Genomic DNA, 14999 nt, shown 5'->3' with positions numbered 1-14999 from the left:
CCTCCTGTGTTCTGATTTGCATTTTCTTAATTTATAAGACTGCACCTTCTTTCACTAAAGTTTTTTATTTGGTCTTTCAAACTATTTTGATTTCAAAGAGTTTATTAAAATACTTAATATATATGGAGAAAAAGTGATGACCTAGAAAGTATATAAAATGTCCTATCAATTAAGGAGAATATTTAACTTCAATCTGATTCAGTGTTACTGACTTATTGGCTATGAAAATCAAATTTAATGATAAATTAAACACAATATTTTATTAGTAGAAACTGTTATTTATAAGGATCAAGTATTAGACTATTTTTAATTTAATGCAATAATTAGATATTACAGGAAGAATCCTATTACTAAATCTATAGCAACTTCAAGAGATCACATTTATTAACATAAATGTGTTAGCACTTATAAAATGATCACTCATATTTAAACTTACTACATTGATAAAGAATTATAAACCTTGATAAAATAATAAAATATACATCAAATAAAGAAATGACTTTCCCCTGCTTCAAAAATAATATAGTTCAAACTTTTCTCCAAATATAATTGTGAAATCTAACCCATTTGCTTAAGATAATGCCACCAAGGAAAATCCATCACTATAACAATAGGTCAAGGGAGAAACACATCTTTTTTTGATAGTATCTTTTTTGCCCCCCATAATATAACTTACAAAAGATTTCCTGAAGTCAGTTTTCCCTTAAGGACAAGATCATGTGAAAACATTCAGCATTTTCTCACAATAAAAGTATCTGGTAGGCTTTTTTGAAAACCTCTTGGCTTGTTGGTAAAAGCTGAGATTTACAGAGATCAAATTTATCAAGCCAAAGCAGAAAATGATGTCAGAAGCTCAGTACAACGGTGATATACAGTCATTTCCTGAAGCCATGTGTCACAGCTGATGGAGTCCTGCTAATCCATTTCTTTCACCAATTCTTAACACTCTGTTTTATATAGCAGTGCCTCAGGGCACAGTGAAGGGCTTGGAACTTCATGGATGTTGAATAAGTTTTCCCACTGAGCATCTGTCCCTGAAACTGTCCTGAGTGTGCTGTTGACTTTGTTCTGTAGCATATCCTTAAGCATGCAAAGAGGCAAGGACCATGGAATCAGAGTCAATAAATTGCTATCATTTCATTAGTCTGTATCAAACTACATTGTATAGCATATGTGAAACTGAGTTGTTAAAATTTCCAAAGGAAATGCAAAAAGTTTTCATCAAAAGGCACTACACTGTAGCACACTATCTAATGATTAACAAAATCAATGAGGAAGAAGTCAAAATTAGAGTCAAGAAATTCTGTAGGCATTTTTTAAAATATTAAAAGCCCACATCTACACATATTCAACTATCCCTGTCCCCTTCCTCATCCTGTCAATATTCTTCCCTTGCAATTCCTTTCATGTTATGTTTCTCTTTGCCTATCTTTTCTGTTTCTCCCTTGTCAGTATAGAAGAGTACTAGATTCAGTATATTTTCATTAAAGAGATTGAAAGTATTTGAAGGTATTCAGGGAGGAAAATAGTACATTAAATGATTCCTGAAGCACTGTAACTAAACAAGGAAAAACATATCTGTATAATACAATTATCTGATAACTTGAATATCAGTAGTATTTGTATTTGGGAATGGCACTATTACTTGAGCTTTAATAATTTAATTTTCCTGCCTCTTTTATGGATTTTACATTTAATGATTGCAAAGTGCTAAAGATTTTCTTATTGTTTTATTTTTTCGTTTAAAAAAATGTTTTCAAATGTTGAGGCTCTACATCATGCAATGGAAAATCCTATTCTGGAAACAAACAACAAATAGAATTAGCACAAATGGTTTTCAGGCCTAGAGTATCCCAAGCAAGTCAATACCTAGTCATTATGTTATCTGATACAAAACACATGATTAAAAAGCTCAAACATCTAAGGAGCATAAAATATACAGATATTTGGAAATGCTAGGAAGATTAACTGATTTTTTAGTCTATTTTTTATTCCTGATTTATTCCATGTGTCAAAAGCCACAAAATGCAAAAATTTGTTTTCTTCATTAAGTTAGTAGTTTAAGTAGTTATTAAGTTTTGTTTGAGTTTATATCATAAGAATTTGGTAGAAAATGTGGCTCTTTTTTCTGAAATACACAGAAGCCAACTCTATAATCTTTTAATATAAATATTTCAGTTTGTTTTATAAAAATATAATTATAGTAGAAGTGCCCCATGTATTTGAACTTTTTTTTCAGTCAAACTAGATTTCAATGTGGTTGCAGGTAGTGAAAATAATATCTTCCAGTAGAACAATGGAAATTGCCACTAAATGCTATTAAGTTTCATCAAAATTATATTTTTAAGAAAACCCATATATCATATCCTCTCTAAACCTTATATATAAAATATTTTCTAATTCATATATAATGTAAATATTGTTCATGAGAAAGACATTTCTCATCTAAAGTTTCTTATTTGTGATAGTAGAAGGTTATTTGGGTCAATTAATAACCAGATGATAATTTGTAGTATGTTGCTTATAATTCAATTCATTATTTAATAAATTGCATAAAAATAAAATAAAAAGACTTATTCTATTATAGATATAAAGTTAAATAAGCTCAAAGCATTAGATAAGTAACTGCCAAAATGAATGGTGTAGGTGCAACTTATAGGAGGTTGGAGTAGCATGTCAGGTGGGCAAGAGTCATCAGAGAAGGATTCTTTCTGCTGATAGATCTTGAATTATCATATTGCAATTGAAAGGGAAATAAGCATGTATCTTTAGAAGATAGGGAGAAGGCCAGCTGGCTAAAATAAAGAGTAAGTTAGTATGTAAATATCAGGTTGGTTGGTTTAAATAAAGCTAGGCTGTGAAGACTTTTCTTTTTTCTCCCACTTTGTTCAAAATTACAAACATTTACAAAAGTAGGGAGAAGAGATTAATTATCAGCATAGGGCCACTCTTGTTTTCCCACCCATAACTCCTGGATTATTCTGAAGCAAATCTGAACCATCATATAATTTCATGTATAAATAATTCAATGTATATCTCTAAGAATTACTCTTCATCACTTTTTACCATACCACAGCACTATTATCACATTTAAAAATAATTCCTTAAAAATGTCAAATGTGCAGTCAGTGCTGTGAAGAGGATTAACATAGAAATGAGATTCAAAGTTTATCATGAAAGCATTGAAGAACCACAGGCATTTTTAAAATTTTGAGGAGAAACACTGTGAAAAAATTTCTCTTGGTAGTTAATTAGGACAAGTGACATGGCAAAAATAATAATGGGAATATATGAACCTTCCAGGAAATGGTTAAACAACTATATGATCAGGTTTTGGACAGGATACAGGCAGAATATGCTAAACAAAGTTAAAGCAAAACATGTAATTGTGGATATTCACAAATGTAAAATTTCAGCTATGTAATGTCAAGTATCATTTTATGTAATGGAAAAAAGTGTATATATCATACAAGGAGACAGAAATGACTCTTGTTCTTTTATGTCGTATATTCTGGAGGTAGAAGATAGGTAATATACAGCCAAACAAATAAAGGATCAATATATTTGAGATAGTAAAAAGTGCTACAACTAATATTAAATATAAATAAATTGGTTAGTAGGAGGTGCACATAGCTATTTTAGAGTGGGTGATCATGGTGGGATGCTCTGAGATGGTGACATCTTAGTTGAGACCTGAATAGCAAGCAGGGGCCAGCCTTGGAAGATCTCAAAATCTTCTCACGTCAAGTCTTCTGGACTTGTCTAAAGAGAACAGCAAATAGAAAATCACCGAGAAAGAAATGATCTTGACTTGTCCAGGGAGGGTAGAATGTGATAGGTGAGGGGAGAGTTGCAGGGCTTTATACATATTTAGATTTTAGTTATTGTGCAATTGGATGACATTGGAGAGTATAGAGCATGTAAGTAACTTGAACTGATGCATGCTTTACAAAGATTACACTGGCTGCAGTTGAAAGAATTGATTGTAGGAAGAATTGATTGAGAATGGATTCTAGTACACAAGTTACAAAATTTCACTTTCTTCAGGACTATTTCTACTTAAAATAGTGGAACTTAACCTAGCCAAGACCAATCAATCTGTTCATTTCAGTATTCTTTGAAATGAATAATATTTCTGTTAATGAATCAGTAATGATGAAGATAACTGAAAAATAAATGACTAGAAGTACACATTATTTCTAGTGTTTTCCACAAAATAAAAAGTATACATATGCAAAGGACAAAAAAATACCTTTTTACTTTCACATTATGATATGTTGACTTTTTTGCATTATGCAATCTTATTGTATTGTAATAAAAATGAAACAGTAACTAAAGAATATTTAATCCTTCATATCTGGAAAACAGCAAATAAGCAAAGAGCATTATATGATAACATTTTGATATATTTTGAATGGGATGTCAATAAATATATTACATATAAAATTTGGAACTATGTTTAAAGCAATACTTAAAAAACTAAGCTTTAAAAATAGTTTTGAAGAAATAGGAGAAAATAAGAATATTTATAAAGCAAATAAAGCATTCTATTTAAGAAGTTGGAAATATAAGAACAGACATAAGCAGGCATAAAAGATAAAAGTATTAGATTTAAAATTTAAACTCTAATTTAAAATAAACAAAATGGGTTCTTGGAAGAGATATTTAGGATAAAGAAATAGCTGGCAAGTTCATGCAACCAAAGAAAGGGCAAAACAGATTACAAATTTTAATAATACAATAAGCAAATACATGTGTATTTTATTTTAAAATGTATGAAGATTATTATAAATTCATGCCCCAATGTTTGAGACCTGGATAAAATGAATGGTTTTTTTAAGATACTAAAAAATTCAAAAATGGAATTAATCAATAACTTTTAAAGCAATTAAAATGTAACCAAAGATGCACACACAAATTAATCAATCCAAATAGTTTAGTAGGTTAGTTCTAATAGCTTTTCAAAGAAGAGATGATATTTATCTTCAAGATATTTCTGCAAACAGAATATCAGGAAAAGCTGAGGAATGTCTTCAAAGGCTAGTAAAATCTTTATTCTAAGACCAAATAAAGACAGTGTAAAAATTATAGGTAATGCCACTGAATGAAATTTTTTAGAGTAATCTTCATAAATGCTAGTCAGGTATATCTAACAGTTTTTTTTAACAAAAAAAGTAAATCATTAAATGGTTTCAGGAATACAAGGATAATTTAGCATTATAAAATTTATCAATACAAATTGGCACATTAATAGAAAACAAGAAAGACTTCCAGGAAAAGAAGATCCTCTATTTGGTTAAGTCTAATATTGGAAAACTGTCCCATAACTCACAGTGATTAAAGAAGCTATAGATGAATTCCATATAACATCAGGAAATAAGAAAAAGATGCCTAATATGGCTGTTCAAAAATATGACTAAAGTTTCAGGTCAGAGTAGTTTATTCATTGATTTGTTCAAAAGATATTGATTGAACATGTGCTATGTTTTAGGTTTTATTCTAGGGTCTGAGATAATGCAGGGAATGAAATAAAATTGCAATGCTTGTGAAGCTTACATTCGATTGATAGAAAACACATAATAAAATTAGTAAGTAAATCATGTAGTATATCAGGATATGGTAAGTACTATGAAAGAACATGGCAGAGAAGGGGGGATAGGAAGTACAGGGAGTTGGGTATTTGGATGGGTTACAATTTAAAATAGAGCAATCAGAAAAAGCCTCCCTGCAAGGACAGGAAAAAGTGAGTCATATCAACACATGGAGAGGAACAGGCCATACACAGAAAGTGGCAAATGTGAAGGCACAGGGTGGTGCATTTGAGAAACAGTAAAGGAGTTCATTAATGTGGCAGGAGCTCAGAATAAACCAAGAGAGGGTAGCAGAAAATGAGGTCAGAGAGGAATCAGGAGGCTTGATTGTAACATAAGAAACTATGAAAAAAACTGCCCTTTTTTCATTATAACAGGAACATTTAGGCCCTGAATTGAAAATAGACTGGATAAGTGAAGAGTAGAAACGTGGAGATAATTAGGGGGCTAATGCAATAATTCAAGAATGAGATAATTTGATTATATGAGGATGATAGGTATGAAGGAGGTAGGAGGCAGTCAGATTCTGAACGTATTTTGAATATATAGTAAAGAGATTTGCTGATGGATTGAATATGGGGTTTGAGAAAAAGAGGAGACAAGAAAAATGTCAAATATTTTTGTCTTAGTAACTGAAGTAGTGGTTTTCTGATTAAACGAGGGAGTAGAATTTCAGAAGGAGAGAGTATGGAAAAGAAAGGAGTTTGATTTTGGAGTTTAAGTTTGATGTATTTATTGGACATGTAAGGAAATGTTAAGTAGTCAGTTGAATATAAGGGTCTGAAGTTCTAATATGAGGCTTTTACTGGAGGTCAGTTTTGGGGAATTATTAGCACACAGAATTTAAAAGCATACTAGATTAGCTGACTATGAAGTCAATGTCAATAGAAAAGGTAAGTAGTGAGTCCTTGAGGATTTATTCATTAGGTTGTCAAGGGGATGAAGAAGAACCAGGAAAAGGGACTAGGAATAAATGGCCAGTAAGCTAAGAGAAAAACCAGAATATGGGATGCCAAAGAAGTCACGGGAAGAAAATCTTTTCTAATGATATTGGGTGACCAACCAGAGAACTTCCTGACGATAGGTAAAATATGATGATAACTTAAGAGTGATCATTGGGTTTAGCAAAATAGAAGTATTTGATGAACTTAACAAGAACTAGTTCTGTTCTCTGAACCAAAATTAAGTACCAAGTAGATGGGCTTAAAAGCAAAATAAATGTAGATAAAGAAAGCAAAATTGTAAAACATCAGAAAAGAAAATATTCAGTAAAAACTATACAGAAACATAAGGTCAGAAAACACAGAATATATGATGAAATAAAAGGAGAGCAATAAGGTCTAAGATATGTGTAATTGGAGTCTCTGAAGTAAATGAACTATGGGGTGGGGCAGAAGCAACATTTGAAAAGGAAATGTCTGCAAATTTTCAAAAACAGACAAAAGCCATGAAACTCCAAAGTCAAAGGCAATATACATTTCAACCATTATAATTATAGAGAAAATAGCACCTCAGTATTGTAGTAAAATGGTTGAAAACAAAAAACAACACTAAAACTTAAAAGATTTAAAAAAGGGATTACTTGCAAAGGAACAAAAATAAGACTGAGAAATAATAGAAGTCAGAAAATAACAAAATTATATTTTTAAAGCAATGAAAGGAAATAAATATCAACTCAGTCATTTAAAATATCCTTCAAAAATGAACATGAAATAAGGACATCATTCTACTTTACCCAGAAACAGTGACTCTTTACCTGTGCCATGGGAATGAGAGGAATTGCTTGTCCTTCTCCAGCAGTTTAGAACTTTTGCTCCTCATGAGTAGTGAGCTCAAGTAAGAGCAAGTGATGTGTTGTGCCTCTTCTCACAGCAGTGACCATTTCTCTCCTGCATACTTGTACCACAGAGAGAGGATTTCTTGGACCCCTTGCTTCCAATCTTTTATGTGAATACCCAGTGGAGAGGCATGGAAAATGTGAGTGTGATTGTGTGTGACCTCCCCTTGTACCCAGGGTTTCTACACGCTGGCTTACCAAAAAATGTAAGCTTATTTTTTCTTACCCATTTGTATGGCAACCTCAGCTCTTCTTGTGTTTTGCCACAGCTGAGCTAATCTATTCTGTCTCTTCTTGAAGGGACCTGCCCTTCTTGGGCTTATTGGTTTCTGTGTGACTCATCTTTCTGATGAAATCAAGAAAAGTTATTATGTTGTAATTTATCTGGGTTTTTAGAGTGGGATTGATGTTCCAGCTTTCTCTAAAGATCTTTTTGTTTTTAAACAAACAGAAAATATAAGGATTCATCATTGCTAAATCTGTAGTAAGGAAAATAATAGAATTTGGTCTTTCAACCAGAAGACAGATAATCCTAGATGGAATCTCAAAAGTTAGGATGTAATGATGTACAACAGAAGAGGTAAATATATGGATAAATCTAAATGAATTTTGACTATTCTAAAAACAGTAATAATGACTTACAGATTTAAAATGTTTATACAATTAAAGTATGTAGCAACAATAGTATATAAGTCAGGAGGAGGGGGACAATAACGGAGTCAAGGCATTCTAAGATTCTTTGCATTTTCCTGGAGAAAATAAGGTATTATTTTTAGTAGTTTTGGATATTCATTTATGAATGCATGTATGGATGCATATTATAATCTCTAGGGTAACTATAAAAGAAAAAATTAATAATAGAATAATATAAAATGCTCATACCATCCAAAATAAACTATGAAAAGAGGGAAAAAAAACACAGGACAGGAAGAACAAAGAGAAAGAAAAATAACATGGAAGACCTAACCCACAGTTTAGCAGGGAGATGAATATTTCATAATGATTAAAGGTTAGGTTGCCAAGATGATGTATAAATTAAAAATATATAGACACATGATAATATTCCCTTAAAACATGTAAATTATAGGTGGATTTGAAATGAGAAAGGAACAGTGCCAGACATTTAATGGGAAATTTTAATATACTTCTGAAAATGATAAAACAAATAAAAAATCATTAAGCAAAACAAGCATATCAAAGAATGAACCACCAGAGAGATAAACAGTAGGAGATATAATTTAAAAATATGAATAAAACATTTACCAAAATTGACCTTGGGCTAGGAAATATAGCATATGTTAACAAATTTCAAAAGAGTGAAATCATACAGAGTATGTTCTCTACCACAATAGAATTAAGGTATTAAAAAAACCCAAATAGTTTCTCAAATTTACCAAACATTTTATAAGTAACTAATATACTTCTAAATTACCGTAGTGCTAAAGATAAGAAGAGTCATCATCTTTGGACAGGATGCATGGTATATTTATTGGGAAGCATGCTAGTAATATTCTATTTCCTACTCTTAATAAGGTTAACTCATTGAGCTGTACTCTCATGTTTTATGTATCTTTTGTAAGTTTGCTATATTTCAATAAAAAATAAAATAGTGTGGGAATAAAAATAGAAATTGGTAAGTAGACTAATGGAAAATACTATGGAGCTGATACAGGGTTATAAGTACAGAAAAATTGATATATGGCAAAAATAACATCATAAAACATTGAGCAAAGATGGACAAAGATGAGTTGTGCAATTGTCATGGGAAAAATGGCACACTAAATAAAAAAGTTGAATCTATACTTCACAACATAGACAAACGTGAAATCCAAAAAAACCTATCTTAAATGTGTAAAGTAATACAATAAAATACATATGTGTGTATATGGATACAAAAAATATACATACATATACCTATAGGAAGTTGTCTATAACTATGAGGTGGGGCAAAACTTCTGAAAACAAAATGTTTTAGCAATAATTTAAAAGAAAACTGGTAGATTGAGCACATGAAATGTATGTTCAAGGGCATAGGTGACAGATTTAGAGAATTTTTAAAATGAACATAGGTTTAATATTTAGAAAGCATAGGGAACGTCTACAAATCAACAATAAATATAAGACATCTCAAAAAAAATAAGCAAAGTGTATGAATGGTCAATTCACAAAAGAGAATTTATAAATTGACTAATCATCACAAAAAAGGGGAGATTATCAATCTCACTAGTAATCAGAGGAGAGAAAAAGAGGTTTTGTTTTTTTTTGGGGGGGGGCAGGGAGCCAGGTCTAATCCATCAGACTGGCAAACATGGACATATCAGATAATATCAAGTGAATGTGTGGAAGTGTAGAAATAGGAACCCTCATAAACTACTGGTAGAATAGTAAAACAGTAGTTATTTTGGAAAGCAGTTGAATGACCATAATAAAATTATACATCTATATGAAAATACTAATATTATGGAGAATGTCTTACACAGGTTCATAAAATCAAAAGTATGAAGTTTTTCATGTACCCTAGTGAGAAGTTAGTGGTAACTCAGGTGTTTATCATTATGAGAACACATAGATATGTGCTCATGTATACAAAATTCTGGTAATATATACAAAATGTTACGAGCCATTAAAATGTTAATAATTGAAATATAACCACATATAGAAACTTGGATTAATGTTGAAAATCGATTTTTAAGTAAAAATGTAAAGACCAGTGTAATGTATTATAGCAAAGTATTACATGTGTACATGAAAAACATACCACACATGTAAGAAGTCTATGTTTGTAAGGGTACAAGAATATGTAATAAAATAGATAAAGCATATTAAAATTTATATATGATGGAAGGAGATAAAAGTTTTGGTGATAAGTGTATTGAGATAGATCATATAGCACCGTTTTTACATTGTGGTATGTCAGTCTTTTATTTTTGGATATTTTCCCTGACCCTACTTTGTTCTTTCATTTTTTTTACTAAATTTCTTAAAGTGACAGATAATACTGTTTTTTTTCTTATCATGTACATGACGTTTTGAGGTATATAAATTGTAAAATCATTAAATCTAGCTAATTAACAAATGCATTACCTCACATAGTTATCATTTTTGTGATGAGAGCACTTAACATCTACTGTCTTAACATTTTTTCAAGAACACAATATGTCGTCATGAACTTTAGTCATCTTGCTGCATGATAAGTAAAACAGAACTGAGTGAAATAGTAGAAGTCCATGGTTGGAGTTCCTCACCACAATGAATTATTAGAGTCATGTAAAAATTCTAGTGAAATATGATCTTTAAAATGAGAAACATACTGACTTTAAATACTATACTATCAAGAATTTATCATACATTATGTTCCAATTGCGGAGTTCTTAGGGCTAGTTTCTACTACCAAGTACATCACAGGAGTTCATCAGGGTATACTGGAAAGGGAATGACTTTTCAAAACTTTCTTTTACAAATTGTTTGTTGTCAACCACACTTAAAATTCAAGACCATTCATAACATCTAACTTAATATTTGCCTTTCATGAATAATATAAATTAATATGGTTATATGAATTCTCTTTTAGAAATAATTTTAGTATCTGTAAGATAACGATACTATTTTTTCTCTATGAAATTCTTATATAAAGATTGATATTCTGACTCTGTTTGTCTTATTATGCCAGCTATGTAAGTGGAGGGTGCAACATTGTGTAATGAAAATGAGAGATAAAAATGTTCCTAAACACATAAACTGCACAAAAATAACCTCATAGGCACAATTGCCATCTGTTTCTGGGTTCAGCTAATGAGAGAATTTGTTCAATTGTGCATAGGCGCAATCTGAAAATAATAAAACCATGACTTCTATGAGTTAAAAAACATGCCCCTATAGCTTCCCCTTCTCAACCTCTAGTTTCACTTGTTGAAAAACAAGGAAAACAAATAGACATGTGGCCACCCACATGGTTGTGTAAATTGGAATTAAAAAAAAAAAGGTGAAAATAACATGAGACAGAATGCCCAAAGCTTTCATTTAGTCCTTCACACATGGACTTAATCACTTTGGCAAATTCTCCCTCCCTCCCATATGGACTTTATAGACTACTTTTCAAATTAAAAGTACCTTCTCTTCTTTCATGTTTTAAGAACCAGTGGCCGAGGGAAAGGCTGGGAAGTGATTTGTAAGAAACTGTATCATCAACTAGGAATTTTGCTGCTTTGGTTAATTCATTGGAAATGTGCCAATAATGCAGGCTGCCAAAAATTTCTGAGAATCTTCTTGGTATATGTGATGATGTGTATGTGTGTGTTCAAAGTGGGGAGAATGTGTGCACATGCAGACTCATTATCTGATCTAAAATCCTCTCTTGAGCTGGAAACGTTTAATTTCCATTACTACATATACTGTATTAGAGCAATTCATGTCTCAGTGGGCTTTCACCTTTAGAGTAACTTCTAGGGGGAAACTGCTGTGCAAATCAATGACTACAGATGATCAAAAGCACCTAATTGCATTAACAATCTTTCCTCTAAGTATATGCACCTCAAAAAGATATCTCCACTCCCATATTCATTGCAGCATTATTTACAATAGCCAAGATATGGAAACATCTAAATGTCCATCAATAGGTGAATGGATAAAGAAATTGTGGGGTATATATCTATATCTATATCTACCATGGAACATTATTCAGCCTTAAAAAAGCAGGAGATCCTATCATTTGCCACAATATGGACAAACCTAGAGGACATTATACTAAGTAAAATAAATCAGGCACAGAGATACAAATATTGCATGATGTTATTTATATGGGGAATCTAAAAAGTCAAATACTTAGAAACAGAGAGTAGAATGGTGGTTACCAGTGGTAGCAGGGAGGAAAATGAAATGGGGAAATGTTGGTACAGGGGTACAAACAGTTTATAGGATACAATTTATAGGATATCTAGAGGTGTAATGTATAGCATGATGACTATAGTTAATAAGACTATTGTATACTGAAAATTTGCTAAGAATAGGTTTTAGGTGCTCTCACCACACACACACACACACACACACACACACACACAATGGTAACTGTGAGGAGATGATTATGTTAATTTCCTGGATTGTAGTAATCATTTCACTATGTGTGTGTGAGTATATTTGTGTATATATATGTATATCTATCTGTATCTAAATCTATATATATCAAAACATCATGTTGTACATCTTAAGAAATAAGACCAGTAGAACACAGTAATATTAGAATACATAAAGTTAAATAAATTTATCTCATGATTTTCCTCATTTTAGTATTTATTCAACTGGAATGATGCAGAGAAATATTATGCAAATGAATGTTATTATTACTCCTAATGATATTCAACATTAAAATAAGAGCAACAGTAGGGAAATAAAAGGGAAGCTCTAAGCAACAAACCAGGATTTTTAAGCCTGAATGATTCCATGGATATTATATGTACTATTTATATAATTTGCACCTCATTACTTAGAAAATTATTTTAAATTACCAGTGAAAGCTATGAATACTTGATGATTTTTTTAAATGGGCTTATTTTTAAAGAGATATTTTAGGTTCACAGCAAAATTGAGTGGAAGGTACAGAGATTTCCCAAATACCCCCTGTCTCCACACTGGCATAGCCTCCCTCATTATCCATATCCTGCTCCAGAGTGGTAAATTTGTTACAATTTATGAATCTATATTCACATATCGTCACCCAAAGTCCATAATTTCCCTTAGTTTCACCCTTGGTGTTATACATTCTGTGGATTTAGACAAATGTATAATGACGTGTATCCACCATTATAGTGTCACACAGAGTAGTATCACACAAAGTAGTTTCACTGCTGTAAAAATCCTCTGTGCTCCACAGAGGATTAATTCTTCCCTCCTCCCTGGAAACCACTGATCTTTTTACTGTCTCCACATTTTGCCTTTTCAAGAATTTCAAATACCTGGAATCATACTGTATATAGTCTTTTGAGATTCATTTCTTTCACACAGTAATATGCATTAAATTTCCTCATATATTTTCATGTTTATGGCTTGATAGCTTTTCTTTATTTCTCTCTCTTTCCTCAATCCTTCCTTCCTTCCTTCCTTCCTTCCTTTTTTTAACAGAGTCTCATTCTGTTGCCTGAGCTAGAGTATAGTGGTATCATCATAGTTTATTGCAACCTCAAACTCCTGGGCTCAAGTGGTCCTTCTAGCTCAGCCTTCCATGTAGCTGGGACTACAGGTGTGTACCACAATGCCTGGCTGATTTTTCTATTTTTTGTAGATATGGGGTCTCACTATGTTGCTCAAGCTGGCTTATAATTCATGGCCTCAAGTGATCCTCCTGCCTCAGCCTCCCAAAGTGCTAGGATTACAGGTGTGAGTGACTGTACCCGGCTGATAGCTTATTTCATTTTAGCACTGAATATTTAACTTTCTGGAATGAAATATCATTCAGTGCTAAATGATAAATACCACAGTTTATGTATCCATTCACCTACTGAGGGACATCTTGGTTACTTCCAGGGTTAGGCAATTGTTAATAAAGCTGCTACGGACATCCATGTGCAGGTTTTTGTGTAAACATAAGTTTTCTACTACTTTGAGGAAATAAGGAGTGCAATTACTGGATCATGTGGTTAATTGTATATTTAGTTTTGTAAAAAGCTGACGATGAATTTTCATACATGCACATGCTATGAATAAGGGATAAGATAGATATTATGAAGGGAGCATTTGAAGTGTCTCTCAATCATACCGTAGAGGTAAGTCACTTAGTTTGAATAATATTTATCTAAATCATAGTATTCTGCAGCTGATCCTCTGAGAAATTGCCGTGTTTCCTCTTCCTTGCCTCAGTCTCAGCACAACTGGCACATGTATTTTCCAACCCCTAAACTCAAAGCTAGTGTGTTTATCACATAAATTCAATTGAATATTTTCACATTCCCTGAAGTAAATAAATTAATAACAAATTTTATTATTGTAGTATGAACATAAATCAAAGTGGTACAAATAGAAACCTATTTAATAAGTATTTATGTTCAAGCCTGGTTGAATTGATAATATGCATTGAGTTGAAACTGTTTCTTGACTGATGCTTTAGGAAAAGTATAATGTGTTAAATTCAGCATGTATTTTTAAAATTCTCTCCCTGTGATGTAATTGTTTCACTGATAAGCCTTAATATCAGGATTTGACTATAGTGCCAGACTGAATACCTGGAATGATTTGATTGGACCACTAGACCCTAGCTACTGCCAGACAATCTCCATAGAAGCAGAGGACCCGCAATCTGCTTTGCACATATGGGCAACTCCATTAATATTTGTCAATTTGAATTTATCCCTATAGGACATGGATCACTGTGAATGCACACATGCTACATTTTTTAAAGTTAGAATGGTATGCTGTGTGTTTATATATCTAATTTTTTCTGAACAATGATAAAAATAAGATTTACAATGATATTCAAATACATTTTGGTGGTGATACTATCTAAGAAAATTTTGGAGAGTGTACAGCAAATGTCCAAAGTAATCAAAACCCTTGTCTGCACCTTCTTGAGATTTTCAAGAAAG

The sequence above is a fragment of the Eulemur rufifrons genome, chromosome 18, assembly GCF_041146395.1.
Source record: "Eulemur rufifrons isolate Redbay chromosome 18, OSU_ERuf_1, whole genome shotgun sequence".
Lineage (NCBI taxonomy): Eukaryota > Metazoa > Chordata > Mammalia > Primates > Lemuridae > Eulemur > Eulemur rufifrons.
The sequence above is the reverse complement of the archived record's forward strand: the minus strand, read 5'-3'. Positions refer to the sequence as shown.